General features: G+C 61.0%; 1 protein-coding gene across 2 annotated transcripts in view; it reads right to left on the bottom strand.

The window, feature by feature from the left end:
• LOC105739886 (adhesion G protein-coupled receptor B1-like) overlaps positions 1 to 5,745 on the bottom strand; it is a 46,861-nt gene extending 41,116 nt beyond the window's left edge. For both annotated transcript variants that reach the window (XM_030794985.1, XM_030794986.1), the window contains exon 1: positions 5,374 to 5,745. The gene's annotated coding sequence lies outside the window, so the exon portion shown is untranslated. The remainder of the gene's footprint in view (positions 1 to 5,373) is intronic.
• Between the last annotated feature and the right edge of the window lie 14,906 nt (positions 5,746 to 20,651).

Genomic DNA, 20,651 nt, shown 5'->3' with positions numbered 1-20,651 from the left:
GCTCAGTTGCCTGGTGGGCTGCAGGGGACCAGCCTGCCGCATGCTCCTCTCCCAGGAAGGCAAGTGGCTGGGGGCCTGACAGCGAAGCTGCAGAGAGGACTTCTGCTGTGCCCTTCCCCTGACCAAGCCCCAGAGAGGGATGCCGAAGAGAACAGAACACCACAAGCAGGAGGACCACCATGGGGCCAGTGAAGGGGACAGGAGCCCAAGGTGGGGGCCGAGGTGTTGAGGGAAGTGGCTGTGAGGTGTGTCCAGGTGCTGCCAAAGCGAGTGGGAGTGATGGGGGGAAGGTGTTTGCTGGCTTTGGTGTTGGGGATGGAGGTGGGGTCAGATAGGAACGATGGTGCAGTGTGGTGCTGGCGGCAGGGTGCGGCTGAGGTGGCCTCAGGGACAATGGTGGTGGGGGTGATGGGGTGGGGTGAGATGGTAGGGGGGCAGTGAGGGTGCTGGTGTCAAAAACGCGGGTGCTGCTGCTGGTGATGAGGACAAGGGACAGAAGGGTTGAGTGTGTGCATGTTTGTGTTTGTGAAACCCATGCAGGGAAGGAGGGAGGAGGGGCAGAGGTCTCCACCGCTCCATCCAGGCAGGGTAGCCCCGAACAACAGAGCCTGCAACAGGGGTGGCAGGAGGCAAGGGGACCAGGGCTTTGTGGAGGAAGGAGGCTAGTCCTTTGGTACTGATCCTCAATTAACAGAAATGAGTTAGTATGAAAAAAGAAGAGAGCGGGAGGGTGGAGCAGGAGTGGAGACGTCCGGAGCCCCCTCCTCAGCGGCATGTGCTTTGCGGGGAAGGGGGATCCTCACCTTAACGCCAAGGAGTGGAGCACAGATGAGGAAAGGAGGCGCCGGGGCCTGTGATGAAGGTCACAGAGCAGAATGCAGGGCCAGCACCCCCTGGGTCCCACTGCCAGTCCCTGCCTGCGGGGGCCTCCCTGCCCCCTCCCTGGACATGAACATCCAGGCTGTGTCTTCTGGATCGTGCGGTCTGTAGGTCTGAACCTCTCCTCCTTCCCCTCTGTGTGTGTAGACAGGAACACATCGTGGGGCGGGGGTGCCGTGTGCACCCGTGTGCACCTCACGGTGTGCTTGTGCTGACCCGTGTCCTCATGAGCCTACAACGAGACACAGGTTTTCGGGCGGTGGCACCCTGGAGTTCCGTGTTTCTTTCCTTTGTGGGGACACGCGTGCCTGCTCTGGGTGTCTGCCTGCGCCTCACACCGGGGTGTGTGTTGGTCTTGGGTGGCGTCAGGGCTGGCTGCCGCCCACTGTGATGAATGTGGCGTGCGTCTTGTGCAGTGCAGCTGTGGGCGTGGCAGCGGCACTCAACAGGCTGTGCACTCAGCCTCCTGCTGGGCCCTATGACCTGCGGCCCATGGGGCGCCCCATCTCTTTGGCATCCCCATCAGGCCAAGCCACCAACCCCGTTGAAGACCCTCCTGTGGCTCCTGACAGCAGCTCCCAGCACATGGGCCAAGACCTTCAGGGCTCAGGTCTGGCCCCGACCCCTCTGCAGCCCCGTCCTGCCTCCCACCTTCCTCTCTAGCTCTGGTTTATTTCTCACACCCGCACTATGCGCTGCCCCAGGGCCTTTGCACTGCCGGCTCTTCCTTCTGCCCCGACCTCTGACCCCTTCATCACCCACCCACCTGCCCTTCCGTGGGACACCTCCTGGGTGAGCCCCACTTCTAGGCTTCTGTAGGCTGCCTTCTTGCACTCCGCAGAGCCTCCTTGGCAGAGCTGGTCAGGGGCTCTTTCCTGCATATTCACGCAGCCTTAGTGCTTGGGGGAGGGGGGGATTGCACAGGACCACGCCCTCCCCCTTGCCCCCTGCCCTGCTCCCAGTGCGAGGCTGTTCACATGGGCACCCACGCGTCTAGTGAGTGCCACTTCCTCTGTGTGCACGCCGGCTGTCTACAGGGGGATCCCAGGCCTGTGCGTGTTTACCCAGAAGTCACAGCTCTGCTGATGGCGCAGCTGCAGCCAGGGAGGCCGGAGGCTTCCAGAGGACAAAGGGAGGGCGTGGGCTCGCGGACCCGGAGGGGTTAACAATACCCTCCAGGTTCGGGGTCTTTGCTGGGGGGTCGGGTGTTCGAGCTTTCCTCCCAGGGGTCCATCCGGTGCACACAGAGCAGACCCGGGGGCAGCCCAGAGCCACAGCCGACGGTAAAACGGGGTTTGACTAAATCCTGCCATCCGGGGCCACACCGGCGCGAGACCCGCCCCCGTCACGCACACACATGTGCAAGTCTGCATGCCTGCACACACGTGCCCCCAGCCTCCCGAACGGGCACGCACGTGCATGCGCGCCACACATGGACACCAGCACGGAAACGCGCGCTCACGCCAGCGCACCGCACACGGGGACCGGGCCGGGCCGGCGAGGGGGGCTCTGGCCGAGACGCGAGGCGCGTCACGGGACCCGGCGGCGGGAGCGGACGGCGCGCGGGCGGGCGGGAGGGAGGGGGCGGCCGGGGCTGCCCAAGATGGGGCCGGAGCCGCGGGCCAGGCGCGGAGGAGACGGAAGGGGCGGGCAGGGCCGCGCGGGCGCGGTGCGGGCGCCCTCTCCCGGCAGTCAGCGGCAGCGCGCCGGCCCTCCGCCCTCCGCCACTGCGGCCCCGCGCCGGCCGCCTGGGCCTGGAGCCCCGCGTCGTCCCCGGAGGACGGGCACTGCGCCCCACGACCCACTCCCGGAGGCGGGGTCGGGCCGACCAGGGGCTGAGGGCGCCGCAGGAGGCTGCTGGGACCCCGGGCGCGTGCTTAGCCCTCCCTGGGGCCCTTCATGCCCGGCCCCGCGGCTGTGTCCGCAAGCGCAGATGGTCTCGGGACCCGGGCCGCCCTGACGCCGCAGACCCAGCACGCTGCGGACCCGGCACGTTGGATCTCGGGACTAGCGCGGAGGGTCGGGGGCTGGAAGGGATCCGAGAGCAGAGCCCGCGCCCCCATTTCACGGACGCGGCCACAGAGGTCCGAGAGGGGCCGGAGCCTGCGGGAGAGGAAGGGCCTCCGAGGGCTCCACAACTTGGCTGCGCCCCCTCCCTAGCCCGGGATCCGGAGGAGTGCTGCCTGAGGCCGAGGCGACGAATCGCCCCCTATCCGCCCCCGGGCGGGACCCCGGCAGGAACAAGCGCCCTTCCCCGGGATCGGAGGCGGCAAACTCCCGGTTCGAGCCCTCAGCGCAGCGCCCACCCGCGGAGCCGCGCGCCTCTCAGGCGCATCCCTGGGCTTCGCGGCTCGGCCCTCAGCCGCCGGGGCTCCCGGGCCAGCCTTCTGCCCCCAGATCGAGGCGCAACAAGTCTGAAAGCAGCGCCAAGGAGCAGCTAGCGAGCCGAAGGGAGGGCGTGGGGCGCCGGGCGCTCCGGGATCCCCGAACGAGCGCAACGTCCGCCTCCGGGGACCGGGCGCGGGCGGCGGGCGCGCAGGACTGACTCGGCGGGCTGCCCACACCCCCTTCCAAGGCCCCGACTGTGCGCGGACGGGGGCGCGCCCAGGAACCCCCGCCCCCTCCTTCGCCTGCTTGCCCTTGCTGGGTACTCAAAGCCGGACTCGGCGGCACCCCGGCGTGCGGGCGCAGAGTTTCGCTGCCGCCCACGGGAGGGAGCGGCTCGACCTCCCTCGTTGCCTCTTCGGCAGCCGGGGTCGCAGAGGAGTGGAAGGCATGAGGGTTCTAGGAGACGTGACAGTCGCCTCCCCAGACCCCACACACCGTATGCCACCTCCCTCTCAGATAGAAAAGGGACCCAGCTCCCCTTTCCCCCGCCTCCGCCCGCGCGGCCTCTGCTGTTCCCCCGCGGCGGCTCTCGCTCCGAGGGGGCGTGTGTTTGTGTCTGTGGGGAGAGCACCGAGGGTCTCCGTGGCTTCCCAGGGTGGAGCGGGAGAGCAGACCTCCCAGCCCCCTCCCCAACACAAACGCCAAGCGGCTCCTCTGGGGCGGGAGTGCAAGCCCCCTACCCGCCCACACGCCTTCCTGCCTTTCAACTACTCCGGAGTTGCAGCCCAGGAATCTGTGCCCCAGACCCGGAGGAAGAACGGGGAGGTCGCAGCGGGGACGGGTGCTGAAGGAAGGCTGGCTTAGGGCTCTTCGGGTCCCAGCCTGGGCGCCTGCGCTCCAAGAAACTTAGAAGCCCAAAATAAAAGTGGAAAGGGGTAAGGTGCCCAGCGGCCTGGGGCTGGGGTGCCAGATTAGGCGTTCTCTTCAGGCTGCCGGGGAGTGGCCAAGCAGGAGCCGCCGCGGCCAGGAGGAGGGACCCGGGCTCGGAGCCGCAGCCTCCGTCAAGCCCTCCCGGTCGCATCGCTTCGCGGTGATTCTCAGCTCCGCCGCCCCCTCCCGAGGCCGGAGGCGCTCTGTACGTCGCCCAGGGGGCCGCGGGGACCTAGGGAGAGGGCTCCTGGCCGGGTCCAGAGCCCCCCGCCTCCCCAGGAGGGGGCGGGGGCCGTGCTCGTTCCTCGAGGCAGCTCCGCGCGGCTTCTAGCTAGCGCGGCGACGGTGGAGGGCCGGCGGCCTCTGCTCACCGGGGACGCGGACTCGGGAGTGCTCGGCGCCCGGGAGTGCTCGGCGCTTGGAGCGGAGATGGCACAGGGCCGGCCCAAAGTTGAGAGCGGCTTATCCGCGCGGCCTGTCCGGCCCAGTGGAAAGGTAGACAAGGAGGGAAGAGCGAGGGCGTTCGCGTGGGGGTGGGGGGCGCAAAAATAGCCCTCCGCCCGAAGTGGGGGAGAGTACCTCCAGGGAGTCTCCACCGCCAATGCCAGGTCTACAGGCGAGGGCTTCTACGGGCGAGGGCTTCGAGAAGGAGTCTGAGGTTTTCTCCTGCCTGCCCCGGGCTCTGTGCGTGGGGGGAGGACGTCTCGGGCCCCTACAATTTCTGTAGGGGGCCCTGGACGTGATTAGCAAGAGGGGGACACGCTCGGGGGCTCTCCGGAGCCTGCTGCGTCTATGCGTGGCTGTTGCGGGCCATGGGGGGCTCCCTTAGACCCCCGCCAGCGTCTGTGTGTGCTGGGGGTACAGCGGGAACGCCCTCCCTAGCCTGCCCTGTGCATGTGATGAGGAGGGGTGCCAGGCTGTGGTGTGTGGATGGGGAGGAGGCGAGCAGCGCCGAGGAGCCTCTCCTGCGTCCAGGGTCGCCCCCTCCTCAGCCTGCCCAATGCGGGCTCGCGGGGACCTGCCACATTCCATCGCCACCGCTGGAGGAGGCAGGGGGCTGAGGGGGTAGGGGGTGGGGGTCCAAACTCCTGAGCTCTGAGCGCAAAACCTCCGAGCTGCGAAGCCCCAAACGGCGAAGTTAGGAAGTCTGGGCGCCCGCCCCTCCCCCGACCCCCTCCCGCCCTCGCTGCGCCCCCACCCGCCGCGCCCCCAGCCCCCCGCCGGAGCCTTCCTTACCTTCCCCAGCAGCAGCGGCCCCGCCGGCGAGGACTCGATCCGGCGAGTTGCAAATCCCTGCGAGCGCCTAGCGTCGCCGGCGGCCGAGCCGGGCGCCCGACCGGAGGTGGGGGGGCTCCTCCAGCCGCCGCCGCCCCCGGCCCGCTCTGGGCCTCGCCGGGACGCCCCCTGGAGCGCACCCGCCGGCGCACGCAGGCCCCCTCCCCTTCCCCCGCGCCTGCGGGAGCCCCTCGGGCGCCCGGAGGGTCCGGATGCCCGCGCTGCGGACGATGCTGGGCGCGCGGGCCCGGGCCGGGCCAGGACGCGACGCGGCCGCCTGTGCTCCCGGCTCGCCGGCTCCGCGCTCGCTCCGCCGGGGCCGCCGCCAACGCCGCGCCCGCCGCCGCCGCCTGCGCCCGCCGCTCCCTCTCCGGCCGCCGCCGCCGCTCCGCTCCTCTCGCCTGCCCGGCTCTTCTCGCCTTTTTTCCCCTTCCTGGTGGGGGGGGGGCGAGCCGAGCCGAGCCGGGGGCGGGGCGGCGCGGGGAGGAGGAGGAGGAGGCCGAGGACGAGGAGAAGGAGGAGGAGAGAGGCGAGAGCTGCTTCCCCCCACCCGGCTGCCGGCGCTCCCCAATCTCTCGCGCTCTGAAACTGGATCCCGAATCGGGAGCCAGAGACTGCATTACGGATTACATCAGGCTTTATAGAGCTTCCAGATCACACATTAGAGGGGGAGCGCGAGCGGGGGGCGGGGGCGTGGGGGGAGGGGAGCGAGATAAGGGGGGGCGGATAAAATGCACACACGCGCGCACACCTAGGAGAGCCCGGTGCCTGCCCCGCGCAGCAGAGAAGCCAAGAGTTGGGTCCCTGCTCTCGGCCTTCTCCAGGAGCAGGGGAGTGGCCCCACTGGCTGGCTGGATGATGGATGGTGGACGGCAGGACGGACACACAGATGAATGGAGGGAAGGAATTGAGGGGTTGTGCCTAGGCAATGCAGGTGCGTGGGTGGATGAACGGTGGACGGATGGATGAGGTGGTGGGTGTAGATGGAAGTGGGGAGGACGGATGGATGGACAGATGACTGGAGAGCTGGCGGGAGGACGATGGGGATTGAGGGAAGAGATGGGTGAGGATGGATTGAGGGAAGAGATGGGTGAGGATGGACAGGATAGGTGGGTAAGTGGGTGGGCGGCACCCAGTGGAGGTCTGCTTCGCTGAAGGCTATGCAGGTGCAAGGTCCAGACGTGGATGGGAGTGAGAACGGGCTGAGTGGGGGATGGGCAGGAGAGAGAGTGGAGCCATAGACTCCTGACCCCATCCAAGAAGGTCAGAGAGTGGGGGCTGGGCGGGGACTGGGTAGGGCCAGTTGAACTGCTCAGGGCGGGGGTTTGTCCAGTTCTTTCTCATGGACCCTGTGCTGAGAGACGCTGAGGGGAGTGGCTGGGGAAAGAGCCAGGAGATGGATTTGAAGGTGAGGTCAAACCCACCACTGACCCTGGGTGGATGTCCCCAGGCACTTCCTGCCATTGTCACCATCCATCCTCCTTTGACTTGGTGACATGGGGGACCTCCCAGCCCCATATTCAGGTTTTGTTCTTCATCAGCTGATGGAGATGGCCCCTTGGGCTGCCTTGGATCATCCACGGCCCCTCTTCTGCTTCCAGGACCGCTGGACAGGTACCCAGAGGGAGCCTTCCCAGAAGGAAGGACCTTGGAGAAGTGACTACGGGATCCTTCTCCACCAAGATGCTTCTGCCTCAACCCCTTTCTCCTAGCTCTCAACGTGTGGTCCACTCTGAGCGCAAGTCCCCCTGTGTGGACGTCCAGCAATCTGCACACTGAACCATCTCAGCAGGTCACGCTGCTGCTGCTACCCAGGCCCACTGTCGGCCTGGCTGCTTCTGTCAGCCCATCAGCCAGTCTCCACTGGGTACCACCACTGCCACCACCAACACGAATTGACAAGGACCGCCACCACCCCTACCCGAATGTCAGCACCCACCCCACCCTGGCCTCCCATGGCCCTCAACGGCAGTCACCACCGTCACAACAAAGGTCACCAGGAGAGGAGGGAACTCAAGCCCACCGAGCCCCTGGGCATGGCGCACAGCTCGCCAGACACAGTCGTGTCCATATCAGTCCCCTCCTCAAGGCTGATCTGTGGCCAGGGCTCCTAGGGGTGTCCAGAGGGACTGGCCAGGAGGGGCCCAGAGACACAGGCCACAGGGCAGCCAGGAAAGGGCGGGGGCGGTCTGCTTCCCGGTCCAACCTCTTGGGCAGTGTCACGCCTCCTTCCTCCTGGGGAAAAGGCCTTCTTCTCCAAGGCTTTGACAGGATTGTTGACAAAAGGGCAGGGTGCCCGGGCTGCCTCTGAGGATCCCCTGCCGAGCGGCACCCCCTCCTCCCAGTCCTGGCGGCGATGCCCTGCCTCGTCTCCTCGCTGCACCAGCAGTCATGGCCACCAGGGGGCGGCTGATATCAGGCCAGGAGGCCAGCAGCTCTGCGTCAGGACTCAGCCTTCCTCCTTGGAGCCCGGAGGGTGGCAGCGATCCCGGTGCCTCCGCTGGGGAATCCAGCCCCAGGTTCTCAGGGCTGGGGCCCTCTCCAGTGCGGCCATCCAGGGTGAGGCGGTCTCCCATCTGGGCCCAGCTTCTCGGCAGGGCCTTCCCTCTCCCTACACGGGACCTTCCCTGCTTCCCTCCCCGACTCGTCCCTTTTAGAAAATCGCCCTCTCAGCCCAGCTCCTGATCCAGGACTCAGAGGGTTCCACCTCCCACCCCCTGGCCCAGCCTTCAGCCCCTCCCAGGAGAAGGTCAGGTGTAAGGAGTTTTGCCCACCAAGACCAGCTCCCAGCAGGGCGCCCTGAAGCAGTCCCACTCACCCCACTTCAGCCCTGTCTCCCTATTGGCACGTGTGTGTCTGAATGGCTTTGAAGGTATCTTCCAGCCCAGACACTCCGGGATTCTAGAACCTAAACCGGCAACTGGCTTTCAGGAGGCTTGCCTCAGTGTGCACCCTGGACTCCCTTCCCCTCACCTGCTCACCGCCCCCCACCCCCGCCTGCCACTGCACCATCTCACGCCCAGATCAGCTTCCTTTCAGGGTCCTGTCCCCAGCCTGAAGAATCCAGGGTGGGTCCAGCACCAGGAGGCTGGAATTGATGGTCCCTGCTGGGGACCACACCCAGCTGGACGCTGGGCCCTAGAACCTCCTTGCGCAGCCCAGAGGGAGTGTAACCCGTGGCATCTTCTCAGTGTTCTCCATAGCCACACAGTGATCCCTGGCCACAGCCATTCAGCTGTGACCCTGCCCCCAACATTGGAATCAATGACCACTGACCTCCATCACACACTGAACGCTGATCCTGGTCACACACTGAGCTCTGGCCACACACTGAACCCTGATCCTGGTCACACACTGAGCTTGGTCACACGCTGAACCCTGATCCTGGTCACACACTGAGTTCTGGCCACACACGAGCTTCCATCCTGGTACAGACTGAGCCCTGATCCCATGGCCGCTTTACGCATCCAGAGCTTTGGTACCAAGGCTAAGTGTAGACTCTAAGGCGTCCCTGATTGATGGGAAACAGAAAGGGGGATATGAGGCCTCGGAGTGGGGCAGCAGGAAGTGTGCCTCCAAGTCCTGTATTTCCAGCCATTTTTACGTAGGACTGTCCCATACTCAGGAAGGGGGGTGTTTGAGGCCACAGGGGAGCCAGGGCAGTCTACAACTCAGCTCCCTGACTCCTGTTTCATGGTCCCCCAGAGCTGTCTGCAGGGACCCCCCAGGGCAGAATGAGGCTCTTTGTATCAGCCAGTGCTTCCTAGGGCTGAGGTCGCACGGGGGCACAGGAGGAAGGGGACCCCTGGTCCTCTCGAGGTACTCAATGAACTTTGCCAGCCAGAGGCTGAAGGGCCTCTGTGTGGGGGTGACCAGAATGGTGACTACTTAGTGGATTCACATGCAGAGGAGTTAACTGTGGGTGCAGCAAGTCTAGGTTAGTTAGCCTCCCAGTCAGGACCCTTGGAGCCCCTGCCTATCGCCATACAGGATCCTGAGGCCTTGCCCTCTCCCAGCCTGTCCTGGTGCCTCCTGGCCCCCCTCCCAACCCCAGCTCAGCCTCAAGGTTCCCCAAACTGTGCAGATATTGAGGAAGGATGGGAAAAGGAGAGAGGCTGTCGGAGAGCAAGTGATAGTGAGGGCAGAGGCTCCTGTTAACAAGGTTCTAACAGTGTGGTGCACCCGTCCTCCTCTTCCAGGAAGCCTCCCCTGGTCTTCTGGTTGGCAGGCATGGCCCCTTCCTGTGTCCCAGGCACATTGCAGGTCCTCTGTCTCAGCACACCCATCAGTCAGCAAAGGCAAACATGGCCAGGACCCTCCCTGGTTCCTCTGCCCAGAGGCCCCATCTCCTGCCTGGATTCAGAGGAGGAAAGCAGCCAGTCTCTCCAGCCAGGGCTCTGCATCCCAAGATGGGGGACAGAGACAAAGCACAAGCTGGCTCCTGGGCAGATGCACAGCCAGCTTCAATTCTGTGGCGTTCTGGAGTCCCTCTGTGGCTCTCAGCCTGCACCCAGGCCAGGCAGGGTGGGGACCCACGGAGGGGACCCGGGCATGCTCTGCTCTCCAGCCATCCCAGTTCAGGGCCTGAGTCATGGGGAGGAGTTGCGAGGAGGTGGCCTCCCGGCTGCCACCAGCCCAGGTTTCCAGGAAGACAGAGAGGACCCAGGGAGGCTGCCTTTCCCTTCCCCCATCCTTCATCCCCTTCCTCTCTTCCTCCCTGGCCTCCCCTCTCCTCTGTCCCGGACAGCCCACCCCTGGACTGGGGCCAGCAAAGGTCAGAGAAGGCCCAACCCTTAGGCCCAGGCATCCGAGTCCAGAGCCAATCTCTGGATGCCTCTCTGCATGGAACTGCCTGTGATGGTGGCAGCGTTCTGTGTCTGTGCCATCCAGCATGGCCACCACTGGCCTTAGTGGCTACCAAGGGCATGAAATGTGGCTTGTGGCCTGGGGAACTGAATTTTTAATTTGACTGACTGTAATCCATTTCCAGTTAGATAGCTACAAGTGGATGGTGGCTACTGTATCGGAGAGTGGTCATCCCAGCCGGGTCCAGCCTCCACCCAGTTCCCGAGGCTTCCTCCAAGGTGGGGTTCCCAGGCAGGGGGTGCCTGACACTCGTCACTGCCTGCACTCCAGCAAGTGCACCTCTTGTGGCTCCAGGTCGTGCCACCCAGCGCCCCTCCCCACACCAGGGACCCTGGGGGCACCTTGGGAGGAATGGTTGGGTGCTGGCCCCTCCCTGCTCAAATGTGAACTTCAGACCAGTGGCTCACTCCGCCTGCACCTTCCCTGTTTTGCTTGTAAAGAGGAGGCAGCGACAGGACCTACCTAGGCAGTCTTTCTCATGATTAAATGAGCATCCGTGGTCCTGGTCTGGACCGTGGTCCTCGCTCTGCAGCCGGGGCCACCTGCCCTCCGTGTGCACTTCCCCACCCAGGCCCACTCCCAGCCCTGGCTCTCCTGCCTGCACTCACTCAGCCGGGCCCTGCTTCCCTCCCTCTGGGTTGGCAGGCATGCTAGGCACAGGTGGAGGCTTGACCTCATGCACCTGGTCCCCCTTCTGCTCCGCGCCTTGAGCTCCCTACCCCCACCTGCCTCCAGCGCCGCAGAGCTGCGATTTCCCAGGGACCCACTGTGCACCTCCTCATCCTAACCCCCCTACAGCCCTATGGGCCCACCTGGTACAACCCACCCCCAAGGGAAGCCTGTGCTAGCTGGCTGAGGGATGCCCCAGTCTCTGCTCCCCTGGAAGGGCAGGGATCCAGCCTCCCCACTAGACGCCAGCCTGTTCCAGCCCTCACCCCAGCATTCTTCCCTGCGCCTGCCCTTGGCCCTCCTGCTCCAGCCTCAGCCCAGGCACGTTTGGAAAAGTCTTCTCCAGGGCCTTACTCAGAAGAGGTGGGAACTGATGGGACATTGTCGCCCCAAATCTCGGGACAGCTGCCTCCTCTCACAGATTAAGGAAGCCATTCAGGAGATGCAGGCCTGGAAAGGCTGAGGTCCCTGCAGCCCACGCAGGGTGTGCGCTTCCCGTGGGGGCCCTGGGGGATGGGTGCCAGGGCCGGGCTTGCCTCTTGAGGGTTCCTGCAGGCTGGGACAGGGGCAGAGGCAAGGCGGGGGCTGGTTGGGTTTAGTGGGAACTGGCGTCCAGGCCTGCTTTGTACTCTGCCAAGCCCCGCCTGGGTTGGTGGCTGCCCCACTGACGCTGGATAGGGCCATTTCCCTGTGCTCTCTGGGAAAGGCGCAGAGAGGTGCAGGCACTGGCCAAGGCCACGCGGCAGGCAGGTCTTGGTCTTGGGCGCCCGGACACGGCACAGGCAGCTGGGGAGGGAGGGAAGGAAAGGCATCTCCACAGCACGTGGTGGGGGCACTCAAGGCCAAGCATGCTGGGGACTTCCCCTGCCCTGTCCTCTCAGCCCCTGGAAAGTCTGCAAGGCCCAGGCCCACTCTGGGCAAGGACCCTTGGCTGTGGGACAAGGTGATGCCCAAGTTCCTCCTGGCCCTGGCGCTGACGCTGATCCCTCAGCCTTCTCCGGAGGCCAATGCTGAGCTTATGTAACCCAAGGGGCCCGGCCCACTCCGCAGGTGCCCTTCTCTGCCTGCCCTGCCCTCTCTGGGAGAGAAGGAGGAGGCAGGGTCGGGGGTATTTTCGGGCTATTTTCAACCTCTCATTTTCACAGCTCTCCTTGTGAGAACCAGGCGTGATTGGCGGGTTTTCCTAACACCCTTGTGGGGACTGTGCAGAGATGCAGGTCAGGGAGAGGCGAGGTGGCACCAGCCGGGCAGCTGCTAGGGAGGGCTACAGGGCTCCTGAGGCAGGGTTCCCTTGGGGTCTGCAAGACCCCTGCAAATGGCAAACCTGGGTGTGCATTCTCCTGACATTTCCCCAGCAGCTGTGCTGACCAAACTCTTTGCTCCCTGTCCCCATCTGCCCTCATGGCCATCACCAGAGGTGGCCAGGCATGGTCCCATTCCGTGGAAGAACTGTGGCTCAGAGGGGTCACGTGTCTTGCTCAAGGTCATGCATGACCAGGGACCAGGATTGACATCAACGTTTGCACTCTGACCACAGCAGGGCCCGAGTCGTGGACTTGTCTTGGAGGAGAGCCTTCAAGATTGACCAGGCAGAAAGGGAAGAAGAGGGGGAGTGTTGCCTGGGGAATGTAACCTCCTGGGCCAGGAACAGCACAAAACACTTTAGAGCACTGTTTCCAGTCCCCACAACATCCTGGCTGAGGCCTGACCCTGTTCCTAGAAACCTCTGATCTCTCATCCCCATCTGAGCCCCGGCCCTGGGCACATATTGATCCTGATCCCTGATCACTGACTGAGCCCTGACTCTGGGCACATACTGGTCCTGATCCCTGATCCCTGATCCCAGACTGAGCCCTGATCCCTAATCACTGACTGAGCCCTGACTGGGCACATACTGGTCCTGATCCCTGATCCCAGACTGAACCCTGATCCCTAATCACTGACTGAGCCCTGACTCTGGGCACATACTGGTCCTGATCCCTGATCACAGACTGAGCCCTGATTCTGGGCACATACTGGTCCTGATCCCTGATCCCTGATCCCAGACTGAGCCCTGATCCTTGATCACAGACTGAGCCCTGACTCTGGGCACTTACTGGTCCTGATCCCTGATCCCTGATCCCAGACTGAGCCCTGATCCCTAATCACTGACTGAGCCCTGTCTCTGGGCACATACTGGTCCTGATCCCTGATCACAGAATGAGCCCTGAGCCTCTGGATATGCTGGTCAAACCCTGAGGATTGGCATCAACTGCCACCATTCATCCAGTATTTATCATACCCCTCTTTTAGGCTTGGCACCCTGCCCACACCAGCCAATCCTTCACCCCATCCCCACAGCCCTTGCTCCAAAGCAGAGGCTGTGTGGACTTCAGGGCCTGTGCAGGCCACTGCCCCAGCTTCCCCTCCAGGCTCTCATCTGGGCTTAGTGAGCCGTAGGAATAGGGGATGCCAAGCCAGCTCTGGGAGCTCTCGGTGGAGGCAGATAAAGCTTTAATAAACACTGCAGTGAAAATCAATGCAATCAGAGAGATCGAGGCGCCAACAGGAGTGGGGGCTGGAGGTGGGGCTCACCAGCTCTGCACTCTCACCTGCTCACACTCAGTGTGTTTCAGGCACCAAGTGGTATGGACAGCAAGTCAGGGGAGGCTATGTTGTCACCCAACCCGAGCTGTCTCAGGCCCACCACTCAACAGCGTGCACTCCCCCCACAAAACGTCCTGTGCCACGCTCAGCCCAGAGACCCTGGGCATCCAAAGGAGGCCTTCGGCCCCTCTCGGGTGTCCACGCCCCAGGCCCTGATGTCCAAGCCCCACCAGGGCTTCAGCGGTCACTGGGAGGGTTGGCTGGTCTGGGTACCCCAGGACAGAGCCCAGCCTGGGAGCTGGGTAGACAGAGGGCAGGAGGCACACAACCCCATGCGAGAGCATTTCAGATGAAGGCCTCAGACCCACTGGGGGGCATGGAATGACATTCTGGGGGACCTCATAGCCATGAAGCCTGACAGTGACTCAGGGGAGGATGGGGCTGGGCCTGGGTCACATGACCAAAACTCCCTCCCCTAATGCCCTGAGCCTCCGAGGCAGTCCCCGACCCTGCTGGGCTGTAGCCCTCTCTTCCCATCCACTGTGACAGCAGGGCCTCAGCGGAGGTGGTCCCGTGTCCTCACTGGGTCCCCTCACTCTGTCAACAGTGGTGACACTGTTGTGCCCTGTGTGTGTTGACAGCACCAACACCGGAGCTGTCATCTGTCCCTCTTACAGAAAGGAGAGCCGAGGCTGGCCCTCCCCAGCTGTAAGTGCTGGAGCAAGATCTTGAACTCTGCACCCACCCCCACCTGACCCCTGCCTCCCCACCTGCCACAGAGGGGCTCGCTGGCTCCATGCATATGTTCACTCGGGTGGCAGTGTCTGATGAACTGCCCGTGGTGTAAGACCCACAGCTAACCCATGTGCTTTGCAGAACCCTGGAAGCCTGGAGGTAGAGACGAGGCCCCCATCATGGAGGAAGCTGAGGCTCTGGGCAGTGAGGTGACCTCCCTGAAGGTACATAGCCATGAGTGGAGAATCCTAGACATGAGCCCAAGTCTCCAAGACCCCGTGAGCCCTGGGCATCCCTGCACCCTCCTCGGAAGGTCAGGGAGGAAAGGCTTCACCTCAGAGGCCTGGGGTGCTTTTTTCCCTTGACAAGAAACGCAGAGGGAGGCAGTCTCAGGAGGAGCTCAGCTCCTGTACATCACGGGGCCCCTGAGGCTCCCATCTGTCCTTCCCCTTTCCTCAGGTGGGTGCCACTGTGGGGGCAAAATGGCTGCCAAGATCCAGGCATCACATCTTCCCACGGCCACCTCTAGAACAGGGAGGGAAGAAAGGAGGCAAAGATCTTCCCACGGCCACCTCTAGAACAGGGAGGGAAGAAAGGAGGCAAAGATCTTCCCATGGCCACCTCTAGACGAGGGAGGGAAGAAAGGAGGCAAAGATCTTCCCATGGCCACCTCTAGAACAGGGAGGGAAGAAAGGAGGCAAAGATCTTCCCACGGCCACCTCTAGAACAGGGAGGGAAGAAAGGAGGCAAAGAGGCTTCTGCTTGCCCGTCTCTCACTTCTCGGGGTGGCTGGGAGGAGCGTCGGGCCAGCTACGAGGCAGGTGTGGGGACCCCACAATAGAGGAGGTTATGGGTGAATTGTGCCCCTCAAAGATGCATATGTTGAAGTCTCAACCCCCTGTACCTAAGAACATGGCCTTACTTGGAAATAGAGTTGAGATGGGGTCACGCTGGAGTAGGGGAAGCCCCTAATGCAATGCGACCATCTTTTTTTTTTTTTTCTTTTTTTTGAGACAGGGTCTCACTCTATTATCCAGGCTGGAGTACAGTGGCACAATCTCGGCTCACTGCAGTCTTGACCTCTTGGGCTCAAGCCATTGTCCTGCCTCAGCCCCTCAAGCAGCTGGGATCACAGGCATGTGGCACCACGCCTGGCTAATTTTTTGTATTTTTTGTAGAGAGGGGGTTTCGCCATGTTGGCCAGGCTGGTCTCAAACTCCTGGTCTCAAGCAATCTGCCTGCCTCAGCCTCCCAAAGGTCCAAGATTACAGGCTTGAGCCACTGCTCCCAGCCACTGATATCTTTATAAGAAGAACATCACGTGGAGAGACAGACACTCACGGAGGCCATGTGAAGAGGCAGAAACTCAGAAAAGCCACATAGAGAGACAGACACTCAGGGAAGCCACGTGGAGTGACAGACACTCAGGGAAGCCACGTAGAGACATAGACACTCAGGGAGGCCACGCAGAGAGACAGACACTCAGGGAGGCCACGCAGAGAGACAGATACTCAGGAAGGCCATGCAGAGAGCAGACACTCAGGGAGGCCACATGGAGTGACAGACACTCAGGGAAGCCATGTGGAGACATAGACACTCAGGGAGGCCATGTGGAAGACACTCAGGGAAGCCACATGGAGACACAGACAATCGGAGACAGGTAACTCAGGGAGGCCACACAGAGAGACAGACACTCAGGGAGGCCAGTGAAGAGGCAGAAACTCAGAAAAGCCACATGGAGAGACAGACACTCAGGGAAGCCACATGGAGAGATAGGTATCGGGGGGCCACCTGGAGTGACAGACACTTAGGGAGGCCACAGAGAGGCAGACACTCAGGGAGGCCACATGGAGAGATAGGTAATCGGGGGCCACCTGGAGTGACAGACACTCAGGGAGGCCACATGGAGAGACAGACACTCAGGGAGGCCACGCAGGGAGACAGATGCTCAGGGAGGCCTCATGGAGACATAGACACTCAGAGACAGGCAACTCAGGGAGGCCACACGGAGTGACAGACAGGGAAGCCACGTGGACAGACACTCAGGGAGGCCACACGGAGTGACAGACACTCAGGGAAGCCACGTGGACACATAGACACTCAGGGAGGCCATGCGGAGAGACAGTGCTCAGTGAGTCCATGAAAAGACAGACACTCAGGGAGGCCATGGAGACAGGGAGACAGGAGACAGACACTCAGGGAGGCAGGAGACAGATGGGGGGAGTGGAGACAGACAGGGGGGGGGAGGGGGCAGAGCACTGAGCATAGATACAGAGATGCAGAACTCAGGTGGAGACAGGGACCTCCCCCAAGCCCAGGCCCTCTCCCTCTTGGCCATGCCAGGTTGATTTGGTCTACCAAGCAGGAAGGGGACAGTCAGATGTTCATCAGAGGATCCATGAACCAATCACGGGAAACGAAACAGCATTGCTTCTCTGGCTCAGATCAATCGTGGTTCATCCCCTGGGTGGGGGGTCTCTGCTGGAAGAGTCAGCCAGGTTCAGGGGGCAATGGCATGCAGGCAATCCCCAAAGACCACCCACGTGCCAGGAGACCAGGGCACCCTGAGACCTTTTCTCTAGGGGACAAGAAGGTGCTTGTCAGAAGGGCAGGAGTTGTCCAGGGTTTGGGTAGCTGGAAATGTGGCAGATTGGGCTTTTCAAAAATGAATGCAATGATAGCGCCCATGATGCTGACACTACTCCACCTGGGGCGGGGTCTGCCTCTCCTTCCCGTGAATCTGGGTGGTCTTGGGACTGCCTGACTGGAGGTGACGCTGCCTGGCCTAGGTTCTTTAGCTCCCACCTGGTCGCTAGAGGACTCACTTTTGGAGTCCAGAGCTGCCATATAAAAATTCGACTTCATTAAAATTAAAAACTGTGCTGCAAAAGACACTGTCGAGACAATCAAGAGAGAAGCCACAGGCTGGGAGAAAATATTTGCAAAAGACACACCCAATAAAAGACATAATGAAAACATCTGAAGAACCCTTACAACTAAACAATAAGAAAACAAACAATCCAATTTAAAAATGGGCAGAAGATCTGAACAGACACCTCACCAAAGATACAAGATAGCACATAAGCGCAAGAAAAAACATTCAATAGCATATGTCATTGGGGAAATGCAAATTAAAGCCACCATGAGATACCACGACACATCTATTGAGATGGCCAAAACCTGGAACACCAACAGCACCAAATGCTGGCGAGGATGTGGAGCATCAGGGACTCTTCGCTTGTTGCTGGTGGGAGTGCACACTGAGCCAGCCGCTGGGGAAGACAGTTCGGCAGTCTCTTACAAAACTAAACACGCTCTTACCTTATAATCTGGCAATCATGCTCCTTGCAATTTACCCAAATGAACTGAAAAGTGAGGTCCACAGGAAACCCTCTACGTGGATGTTCATAGCAGACTTATTCACGGCTGCTGAAACTTAGAAGCAACCAACACGCCCGTCAATAGGTGAGTGGATGAGCAAACTGTGATACGTCCACATAAGGGAATATTAAGTGCTAAAAAAAAAGAGCTATCAAGCCATGAAATACATGGGGGCATCTTCAATGCATATGACTAAGTGAAAGAAGCCTCTCTGAAAAGGCTACGTACTGCATGACTCCAACTCTACGATGTTCCAGAAAATGGAAGACTATGGTGACAGTAAACACATCGGTGGTCGCTGGGGTAGTGGGGAGCGAGGGGTGAATGGGCAGAGCACAGGGGTTTCTAAGGCAGTGAAGCTCCTCTGGGTGCTGGTATAAAGGTAGATACGTGTCACACACATTGGTCAAAACCCGTAGAATGCGCAGTACCTGGAATGAAGCCTGATGTGAACTGTGGACTTTAGTGATCATGTTGTATTATTGGCTCGTCAGTTGTAACAAATGAACCACACTAGCACAAGCCGTAAAAAACGGGGGAAACTGGGTGGGGAGAGGGAGAGAGTATCGTATTTTCAGATCAACAATAAGGCTAGCACTGCTCTAAAATGTAGTCCATTGAAACAAAGTGCTGCCCAGAGCTCACCATGTGTTGAGGAAGCCCAGGCCACTTGGAGAGACCACACTGGTCACTGGCCACAGCTGGTCACTAGCCGCAGCTGGTCACTAGCCGTACTGGTCACTAGCCGTAGCTGGTCACTAGCCGTACTGGTCACTCGCCACAGCTGAGGCCCTGGAGACAAGCCATCCCCCCAGGCCTGTTGGAAGTCCTGACCCACAAACTCCACGAACACCGCAACCCTGTGTTCTCAGGCTGGAGGTCATGGGCTGACTTGCTGCAAGGCAGCGCTAACTGGTGAAGAGGCCTCGGGCGAGAAGGGAGCAGGAGGAGGGTGGGGCTGTTTGGAAGGTGTGGGTGCCTGGCTGGGGAGTGCAGGCTTTATCCTAGGCCTAGGAGCCCCCGAAGGGTTTGAAGTAGAGAGGTTGATGGTCAGATCCACAACCTGACAGACCACTAAGCAGTGAGACCCGCTAAGAGGCAGGTGCTGGGCAGGGGTGGGCCGTGGGCATCTTTGGGGTGCTTGGGAGCAAAGCAGTGAGACCCACTAAGAGGCAGATGCTGGGCAGGGGTGGGCTGTGGGCATCTTTGGGTGCTTGGGACAGGGGTCTGGGCAGGGGTAGGAGTTGAGGAGGCATCAGGGTGGGGGCATGAAGTCACCCTGAGAGACTGTGTGCCCAGGAAGGTGGAGGAGAGGAGGTGACACTACTTTGACCCCCCTCTGTCTCTTGGGCACAGGCCACTCTTGTTTTCCAGTGCCCTGTGCTTAGGTGAGGCCACGTGACTGGTCTCAGCTGATGGAGTGTGGGGCCATGAAGGCTGAGCTTGCAGGAAATTCCCAACCTGCTCCATGCACCCCTTGCTGCCTGGGGGCTGATGGGGTCACAGATGAGGAGCCTGGGTCCTGGTTGTTATGGAGCAGAGACCATCCTGCCACCACAACGACCCTGATGAGCAACAGAAAACATCTATGCAGTTTAAGTTGTTGCATATCTGCGGTGTTATTGCTACAGCAGCCCTGGCCTGCCCGCCCCGACTCACACAGAAGACTGGGGATGAAAGAAAGGCCTAGGGTATTTCTGGAGCAGGCAGTGAGAGGAATGCATGTGCAAGAGTGCACATGTGAGTGTGTGCGAAAGTGCATGTGTGTGTGAATGTACACGTGTGTGCAAGAGTGTGTGCATGTGACTGAGTGCACGTGTGTGCATGATAGTGCATGTGTGAGTGTACACGTGTGTGCAAGAGTGTGTGCATGTGACTGAGTGCACGTGTGTGCATAATAGTGCATGTGTGTGTGTGTGCAAGAGTGTGTGCATGTGACTGTGAGTGCACGTGTGTGCATAATAGTGCATGTGTGTGAGTGTACACGTGTGTGCATGTGACTGTGAGTGCACGTGTGTGCATAATAGTGCATGTGTGTGTGAGTGTACACGTGTGTGCATGTGACTATGAGTGCACATGTGTGTGCATGATAGTGCATGTGTGTGTGAAAGTGCATGTGTGTGCGAGAGTGCACATGTATGAGCATTCACATGTGAGTGTGTGTGAGTACACATGTGAGCATGTGTTGGTGCACGTGTGTGAGTGGATGTGTGAGCATGTATGAGTGCACTGTGTGTGCATGATGGTGCATATGTGAGGGTGCATGTGAATGCACATGTCATTGTGAGTGGATGTGTGAGGACGTGAGTGCACTGTGTGCCTGATAGTGCATGTGTGAGCATGTGTGTGAGTGTGTGTGAGCACGTGTATGAGTGCACGTGTGTGTGAATGCACATATGTGTGTGAGTGGATGTGTGAGCATGAGTGTGAGTGCACGTGTGTGTGAGAGTGGGAGTGTAAGCATACCTATAAGTGCACTGTGAGGATGTGTGCACAGGACTGCATGTGCCCAAGTGTACTCTGCCTCAGTAGCTCAAGGGAGGGTACCTGAGCCCTCCTGCATGCCCCACCTGCCCAGCACCAGCAGAAACTTGGCTCTAACATCCTATTAGAACAGGAACCTCAGTGGCCCTGCAGGTGGCCTCAACACAGCCAGCTCCTCCAAATGCAGATTATTATTTTTTTTAAAAAAAGGAAGATGAACATGGGATTTGACACAGATTCCATCACAGATGACTTCATGGATGGGTGCCTTCTGCACCCAGACTGACATGTGGGGCTGTCCGAGGCACTGTGGTCGCTCCTGGCTGCCTGATGGGTGGACTTCTCTGGCCCAGGTCCCCCACCCTCAGGCAGAAGGTGGGTTCCCCCAGCTGGCCACAGCTGTCACTACAGCAACCAGGAGACTTTACATGGGGTCCGGGTGACATGGGGGTCAGCTTCAGGCTCTTGGCTCCTGTGCCAGCCCCAGCAGAGAGGGCCCTGGAGATGGGTACAGGGCC

This window comes from Nomascus leucogenys, chromosome 16 (genome assembly GCF_006542625.1).
Source record: "Nomascus leucogenys isolate Asia chromosome 16, Asia_NLE_v1, whole genome shotgun sequence".
Lineage (NCBI taxonomy): Eukaryota > Metazoa > Chordata > Mammalia > Primates > Hylobatidae > Nomascus > Nomascus leucogenys.
This window is presented reverse-complemented; position numbering and strand designations above follow the sequence as displayed.